At 35.0% G+C, this 9,083-nt stretch overlaps 1 pseudogene; it reads right to left on the bottom strand.

The window, feature by feature from the left end:
- Positions 1-1,522: 1,522 nt before the first annotated feature.
- LOC115983695 lies at positions 1,523-4,408 on the bottom strand (annotated as a pseudogene).
- Positions 4,409-9,083: the final 4,675 nt, after the last annotated feature.

The following is a 9,083-nucleotide window of genomic DNA, read 5'->3' as shown; positions in this document are numbered from 1 at the left end:
GGGTTAGGCTCTTTTGTAGTGGTACTCTGATTATGTAATATGTGGGGGGGGGGGGGATTGGGCTTGGGGAACCATGTTAGTCCACATGGGTAAGGCCCAACATGAAGCCTAAAGCCCATCAAACGATGTAAGCCTGATACACACAGGGAGTAACCTTGAGCTTTATCACAATGGGCCCGATCTCTAACTATGGACCAGGGGTTGGGGCGGAGGTACCCTAGGGGTTCCTAAAAGGTCGGTGGGGCGTAGATCGACCACAAAGGAAATTTGGGTAAGGCACAACCCCAACAAGATTGGTAACTGAGAACTAGTGGTTCTAGAAGGTATCTACTTTTGAACATTATCTAGCATCTGGAACAAGTTCCAAGAGAATCCTTTGAATTCGTGAGGATCCCTTGGGATTCTGGTGAGCATGGGAATGTGTGGGTAAGTGGAGAAGGTAATGATGGCCACACCACTAACAAGGGACTATAAAAAGGGATAGAAGTCAGAGTACAAGGGTTTGGACATTTTTTGGGGAGAAGGGTAAGGGAAGAGAGCAAGAGATATAGAGAGAAGACGTTGGGATACACAAGGAAACTTAGGGGAGGGACTGATACACGTTTTGGGGCCTAAATTGGTAGGATAGTGCGTAATCCCACATATAAATAAATTGTTACCCCATTATTGTGTGGGAGACGATTCTGGGCATGGACATAATATATTATAAGCCTAGTTAAAAAATTCTATATACTACTTTCGTGTTCGTTTGTTTTAATAAGTATTAATGTTCCCTCAAAATAAAATAAGGATATTTATCCTACATTGGTTGTGTGTGTTAGAGTTTCAGTCCTTATAACCCAGGCTACTACTATAAAGATTAAACCTTTTTGTAGTGGTACTCTGATTATGTAATATATTAGAAGCCTGTTTAAAAAACTCTATATACTATTTTTTTGTTCATGTGTTCTATTAAGTATTACCGTTTCCTCAAAAAAAAAAAAAAAAAAAAATGTAGGGGAGAGAGAGGAATTCAAATCCTAAACATCTTCATCAAAATAACATAAAAAAAATAACCATGTATTTAGAGGTCATTGGTGGGCATAAACTAATCTTAAACTAACTGATCGTTTAAAGTAGTATGGTTATAATTATTTCATTTTATTTTTTGAGAAGGATGACCCAGTTATATCTTGTGGCTTTTGTTTAATGAATTTTAGTCTTTTTTTTTTTTTAAGTCAAGTCAAGAGTAGGGGTGGCAAATGAGTGGGTTGAGTAGGATTTGGGTCAAGTCATAAATGGGTAGCATTTTCCTGTCACCAAAGAATTTGGGAAAGGAAAAGAAAAAGAATTGCAAGTCTCCCTCTCTCTCTCTCTCTCTCTCTCTCTCTCATGGCACCATATTGTCTTTTCAAAATAGTGTTCCCCAAAATCGAATCCCATTTTCACACCATAGACAAATACCCAAAATCAATTTAATCACAATACCTAAATCAGAACCAATCTAACGCAAAAACCTAAATTAAAACCAATCCAAGCAAAATAACCGAAACTAAACCATACTTAACACCCAAATTTAAAAAATAAAAACACAAAAACTCTACCGATAACGATTTCAGCAATTTGACTGTGCCACGACGCCAAAAGTTGGCAGTAGGTAGGCTTGACTCTGGGTAGCAGCCTAGTAGGCAATCTAACAACTATTTTGTTCATGTTTTTTATCGACCACTAGGATTCATAGTCTCAGAGAACTACCCTAGAGGAAATGAATCCATCTGAATCCCTACTAGCAAAACTTCCCTGGCTTACTACAGTTACTTGGCTGTTGCTATTTGTTCTTGATAGTTCTCCACTGCAATTAAAAATCCTATCATCACTTCCATTAACATCGGATGTAGGGAAGAGAGGAAGCTCATCATTATCCTTAATGTCAGTTTCTGCTACATCAAGCATGTCGTCATTTTCTTCACTCTCTTGCAACTCTAATGCAAACTCAAGACCCCCTACCACGTCATTCATTGATGGTCGTTTGGTTCCATTGTCAAGCAAACAAGTCACAGCAATCTCACCAAATTTCTTCAAACATTTTGGTGTAATTTCCCCCTTCAAAAGTGGATCAACAACTTTATCAAGCTTTCCATTGTGATAGTACTGCAGGACCCACCCTGCTAGGCTTATTGGCTCCTCCTCAATCGCACGTACGATTGCTGGCTTTCCGCACAACACTTCACACAACACCACACCAAAGGCGTATACATCAGACTTCTCAGTCAGTTGCTGAAATCGATAATATTCAGGGTCCAAATATCCGAATGTACCCTTAACCATTGTGCTAACATGAGACTTAGACATAGTGGGACCAAATTTTGATAACCCAAAATCGGATACCTTGGCCAACCATTGCTCGTCTAATAAGATATTTGTGGACTTCATATCACGATGAATAATAGTGTGTGTTGCGCCTGTATGAAGGTAGTTCAACCCCTGTGCTGCACCAATACAAATCTTGAGTCGTTGCTTCCAAGAAAGTAGCGGATTATCGGTGTTGTAGATATGATCACGTAGGGTCCCATGAGCCATATAATCATACACGAGTATCATCTCATTATTTTCTTTACAATATCCGATTAGAGAAACAAGGTGGAGGTGGCGAAGCTGAGACAGCATCTCGATCTCTGTCTTGAACTCTTGCGCTCCTTGTTGAGAACCAGGCTTTAACCGTTTGACCGCAACAGAGGTGGCCCTACCGTTAATGTATCCTTTATACACATTACCGAAACCACCAGCACCAATAATGAAAACGTTGTCAAAATTGTTGGTAGCTTCTTTAATCTCAACGAGTGAGAAGTAACGACACCAACTAGACGGTAAAGTTGACTCGCAGGACTTTCTTGAGTTGCTAGAATCCTTGACTCTTTTGGCCAGTCGGAAAATGAAGAATCCCAAAATGGACACTATAATAAAGCCGGAAACTCCGCCACCAACGAGGGAGATTGTTGTTCTTTTTTTCTTCAACTCTGTTGATTGTCTCGGTGGCACAACAGTTGGAAGGGTCATCAGTGGGTCAGGGTTGGACCCGGCGAGATTGCCACTAGAGTCACTTACTTTGAAGATTTCGATACCGTTCAAGATTGCATCGGTGTATTTAGTCTTCCAGTCTTCAGGATTTGCTTGTAGGGCGATAGAGAGGTTCAATTCTTTCTCGCCTTCTTTGCCAAACATAGACACAGCGTAATCCTTATATACCGGAACACCTTTTCTCCGACCACTCCATACCATAACATCTGCTGCTTCCTCGGCGTTTTGATTTGCTATGAAAATACTAAATACTCGGTCGTGCCAATCAATAAGATCAAATTGAAACTCACAGAAGTGTAACCTAACAAGAAAATAAAACCGAGAATCTACGGGAAATTCCCAAGTGAGATTGTGTTTCTTATTGTAAGCTTTGTCATCCCACATAGTCCGCGCAGTTCGATAGACTTCTTGGGGCGCAGTGTACGGAGCTATTTTGGTGAAGTTTAGTTCAATAGTCATGTTACATGGTAGAGCAGATCTCCGGGGTACCAAGTACTCCTCGTCCGGTTCCCAGCTACGGAACATTCCGGTGTCTTCATTGGATGAGATACATTTATTCTGTATACCATCTGGAGAGCAGTTCCGTTTACGATGAGATACAGGTTCTGCTCGCCAATAAAAGGGAACCCTTGATTGTCAGATGGAGTGTAATAGAGATTAGTTGGCATGGACAATATTTCAATTCCGTTGATAAAAGCAAATGACTTTGAATCGCTTGGAGTGAAGGTTAAGTTAAGCCTCTCATCTTCTTCCATGTTGACACAGAATTCTCTAGATATAGTATCGTCAGGATGACCATCGGCGTCTGCTGTAAGTGAAGCATTGAAGTCTCGAAGAAGAGTAAAAGATCCAGCTTTGACAGAGAACAGGGCTTTAGAGCGGTCGAAATTGCCGTACGAAGCTGGGTAGAAGTATAGGCGAATGAATTTTTGACCGGAAGTGATGGGGAATATGTAGGTGAATGGGGAGACAGACAAGCGGGCAGTGGTATAGGGAACTTGGGAAGCAGATGAGGATTGCTTAACTGAGTTTGTGGCTAGAGAGGCCTGGTTTTGTGATAGTTCTTGAGGGAAGAATTTTGAATTCACATCTCCAGTCCAGGTCCGACCATCTAATGCAGTCGAATTGTCAGAGGAGCCACATTTAAGGATAATACAATCGACTGATATGTAAGGAGACGGAGAGTCACTGGCTAATGTGTTGGACATGTGGTGCAGCAAGAAAGCGAGGAAAAGAGGTGTGAAAGTTAAACATGCTGGGAGTGTGGTGCAAAGATTAGCGTTGCCCATTGTAGCAGAGACAGGGAGAACGAGTTTGAGTGATTTTCAAAGGAAAATAATAAAAAGTTATTACAAAAGAGTGTGATAATTGACATAATTGGTTCAAGTGGACAAGTTGATTTATTATATGATGTCGAGACTATTCTTGCCGCGTGAATAATGATGGTGATAACTGATAAGTGATAGTCTGGTAAGCGGACTATTCTTGCCGCGTGAATAATGATGGTGATAACTGATAAGTGATAGTCTGGTAGGCGGACAATTATTGTGTAGTCCTCAGTTTAGTTGTCAATTAAATTGGGTCAGGAGCTTTTACACCCGCCAATCCTGACCTGACACATCATCCAATTGAGTCATGGTTTATTTCTCTCTTTTCTAAACAAGCTCATCTCTCTCTTCCTTATTTTCCTTTTTACCTCTTATTTTATTCTTAAATATATTTGTTTGGAGGTGAAATAGGGTGAATAGAAAACTTTGAAAAGAAAATAAAGAGGAAAACTTTTTTAAAGTGTGTTTAGTTAGGTGGAGAAGAGAGAAAATAAATAGTGAGGCCCAAATATTTTCTCCCCAGATCCACTAAAATATTTTCTCTCCAAAATAAAGAAAATGTGAATTATTTTTTTCTTGATCAACAAAAATGACCACATACACATATCTTTATTTATTTATTTATTTTCTTCTCTCTTGGCATTTGTCAGTAACATTGCCTTTCTTTCTTTTCTTTTTTTCTTTTTTTTGGCCGACATTGCCTCTTCCTTTTTTTTTTTTTCATTTTGATTTTCCAGGGCTGATAGTTTTTTTTTTTAAAAAAAAGACTTGATTTTTATTTTGGGACATGATTTTTATTTTTTTTAATAAATTTGGGTAATTGCTCTTTTCTTGTGGTTATTTGTTACTTTTTTGTTTTAATTGGGCATCATTATTTAACAAGGGTATATGAGTAAATTTATTCAAACTCATTTTTTCCATACTTCTACTTTTCCACTCCCAACAAAAAAAAAAAAAAAAAAAAAAAAAAAGAGAGAAAATAAAATATTATCTATCCTCCTACTTTTCCATCATTCCACCGTTTTCTATCCTCCAACTTTTCCACTCTTCCAACCAAATGAACCCTTAGAGTCTGTTTAAATACCACTTATCTATATTATTACTAAGAGTTAAAGTATAGCATTTAATGCTGCTGCTCTCACGTTGTGCCACATCAGTTGCCACGTCATTTGTTTAAAAAATAATAATTTTTCCTTCAATTTTAAAATGTTTTTTTTTCAAATTTTTAGCCCTATAAATGTAGCCCACTACTTATTTATTTAATTTCACTATCACCCTATAATAAATTTGTATAATTAATCCAAGCCACCTCTTATTTATTTAGTTCCACTATCAAGCCCAACCTAAAACTTTTTTAGTTTAGCTTAAAGGAAAAAGAAATTAAAAATAAAAAACATTCAAGCTAGTTTTGTGTGAGTCTTTTCAGCTCAAAGGAAGAAAGAAAAAAAAAATACATTTCTAAAAGTTGAAGCGAAGCATTTATTGTTGCTACGCTCTAGTTCAGTCACATCAGCGACCATGATATATCATTATAAAAAAAAATGACATATTTTTTTAAAATATTAATATCTAAGGATGATTTTACACATTCTAAAATAATAATTAAATACATGTAACTTACCAACTATAATAAAATATTAATATCTAAATATCTAAAGATGACTTTACACATTCTAAAATAATGATTTTTTTTTTTTTTTTTGGAAGGCATTCTAAAATAATAATTAAATACATGTAACTTACCGACATAATAATGCTATAATTATTATCATTGAAAATATGTAGTCATAAAATACTTTATTTATAAATAATAATAAAAACCCAAATAAAAAAGTAGGAATTCTTCCCTAGACATACCATCCTTTTTTTTTTTTGGTAAACCCTTCTCATAGGCATTTTATCAAACATGTGACATAGAACTACAAATGGTGGGATTTTCTTCAGCATACCACTTTTTTTTTTTTTTTTTTTTTTGAGGGGGAGGATACCACTTTGTTGGTGGTAATTTATAGTAAAAGAGATATGATAGAAATAGAAATACCACTTAACACTCCAAAATATTTAACATTATATATATATATATATATATATATATAATACTAAACATATTAAATATTAAAATATTCAATATTGGACATAAAAAAAAAAATCAAAATTGCATTATCAGTTTATGACCTAACACATTCTCTTGAATGAACAAATGATTACTAAACTATTCCCAAGTGCATTATGGCAAAATAAATTGTCATATGAACAGAATAGTAGAAAACACACCCAATATTGCATTTTGAGTTTATGACCTTACATATTCTCTTGAACGGTCATATATTAAGTTATCCCAAAGTGCATTACGACAAAATAAATTGTCATATGAAAATGAATAGTATAAAACACACCCACGAAGAAAATAAACAAAAAGACACCCATCAAGAAACTCTGGATTTTCTTCACTAAGATTGAGATGATTTCTTCGATCAGAGATAACAATTCAACAAAAAGTCATCGTCTCAATTTGGTAAGTATTTCAATGTGCTTACAATACTCTTGTTCTTCACTATTTTTTTTGGGTACATTTTAAATGTTTTCCACTTCTTCTTTTGAGTAATGGTTATTTTCCTTGATCACAATTTATCAAATCGCTTCCATCATATCGAAATACATTACCATCTTGCTAATTTCTTATTTTGTTTTAGTACATGGTCTTTTGCCTCCCATTTGTTTATTTTATTTTCTGAATAGCTTTGTTATTTTTTAAATTAAATACTACACAAATTCTTGCTAAAATCCTTTAATCTCATCTAAATATATGCTAATTTATAATTTCTTTCTTAGGATACCTTGGGAGAGGAAACAAAATAGTATGATTTATAGGAATGGCGTTTCTCTTTTTCTTTATATTTGGGATTATAACATGTGTTTCTCTTTTTCTTTGTATTTGAGATTATACCTAATCTTTATATGGTTTTTTCATTAATTTTTCAACAAAATACAATGCAAATAACATTATGGTAATTCAAACACACTAAAGGTTTTTTAAAATTTTATTTTAAGATCTAATCTCTAAATCTTACCATTTATAATTTTCAAGGAAACAATTTTGGGACACTTACAATGTTTAAGTATTGCATCCATTTTATGACTATGGGCATGCATGCAATATTTTTTTATGTTTTTCATGGTTAACCTAATATCCATTTCTTTGGATTTAAAATTTTTTTCAACTGAAGCATATACCTTGATGTAACTTATTTTTAGAAAATTCCACAACTTAATTCAAATCATGCTAGCCAAATATATGTATGTATATATATATATATATATATATATATATATATAGACACACACACTATTATTCCTCACCTCAGCTAGCTTAAACTTATCTCATTCTCAAGATGAAAAAAAATGCTTAAAATTATCTCTTTTTTTGAGTTCAATATGTTCTTTGTATTTATTAAGACAGAGCACAATGATTTTGTACCCTTCTATATTAATTAAATCATCATACCTTATTTAGCTTAAACTTATCTCTTATTCCAAGTTCAATTTGGCTACAACATGTTGGTCTTCAATCCATAATACTCCTTAAATATTTTAGTGTAATATATATTTCTTTAGTACTTTTTTCTTATATTCATCTGCATAAACTTCTTATAAGTTCTTGAATTGATTAGAATTTAAGAAGGTTATATCAAGATAATGGCAACAATCTTTTGTGTTAGCACTTCTCAAAGAACCAAAACTATTAAACACAAAATTACTACCATAATTTTTTTTTTTCTTTAGGATAATAAGTGATAAATGGTTGTTAGTTTGTTTACATTTCTTTGTAAATAGTTGTTTTTGGTTATTTTGGGTGATGATGTAGGTATTACTAATCAAATTCTCTTACATTTTTTTAAAAAAAAATTTTTATCACTAAAATTATGTTTCACATATGTCACACTTTTTAGCAAGTGTTCTGAATATATATATTATTTCATTGGCAATTCTTTTTTGAACGTAAACGATAGAATTTTATTCAAAACTATTAGTATAAGTATTACATAGCCATCCACCAGAGTACTCTAGTGGGGGATACATGGGCCAATGCATGCAGCTACATGTCCCCTGACTAAGACAATCACCATGGTCACGTGCTGACCTCAACAAATACAATTTAAGCTTAAAGTATTTATCAAACTCCAGGACAGTTCCGTAGGCATTGTATCTCCATTGTATGCAGTCATTGACAGAGTCGCTAATAGTCTTGTAACAGTGTCTCCGCACTTCTCAGTATCGTGCAAGGTTGAACTTGTTTTTTGTCAAAAAGACACCTGTTTCTAGCATTCCATATGGACCAGGAAACCATAGCCCATACCTCCAGTTCCTTTGTCGAGAGCACAGCCATTAATTCTCGCACCAGAATGTAGATGTCTTCCGCCTCCGAGCTACACTTCTGTAGTTTGCCTGACACCAGCGCCCACACATTTCTAGCCATAGGACAACTCCAGAGTGCATGGGTCACTGTCTCATTCTGTTTTTGACATATTTCACAGACCGGGTCCAATGGCACCTTTCTACGACAGAGATTTATGCAGGTAGGGAGTATATCAGAGCATGCCCGCCAAACAAAGTTCCGTACCTTAGGGGGTATGTGTAGTTGCCATAAACGATTCCACATCCTCCTAACATCCCGAGTTGATGAAGACTCCCCTTGTT

This window comes from Quercus lobata, chromosome 4 (assembly GCF_001633185.2).
Source record: "Quercus lobata isolate SW786 chromosome 4, ValleyOak3.0 Primary Assembly, whole genome shotgun sequence".
Lineage (NCBI taxonomy): Eukaryota > Viridiplantae > Streptophyta > Magnoliopsida > Fagales > Fagaceae > Quercus > Quercus lobata.
This window is presented reverse-complemented; position numbering and strand designations above follow the sequence as displayed.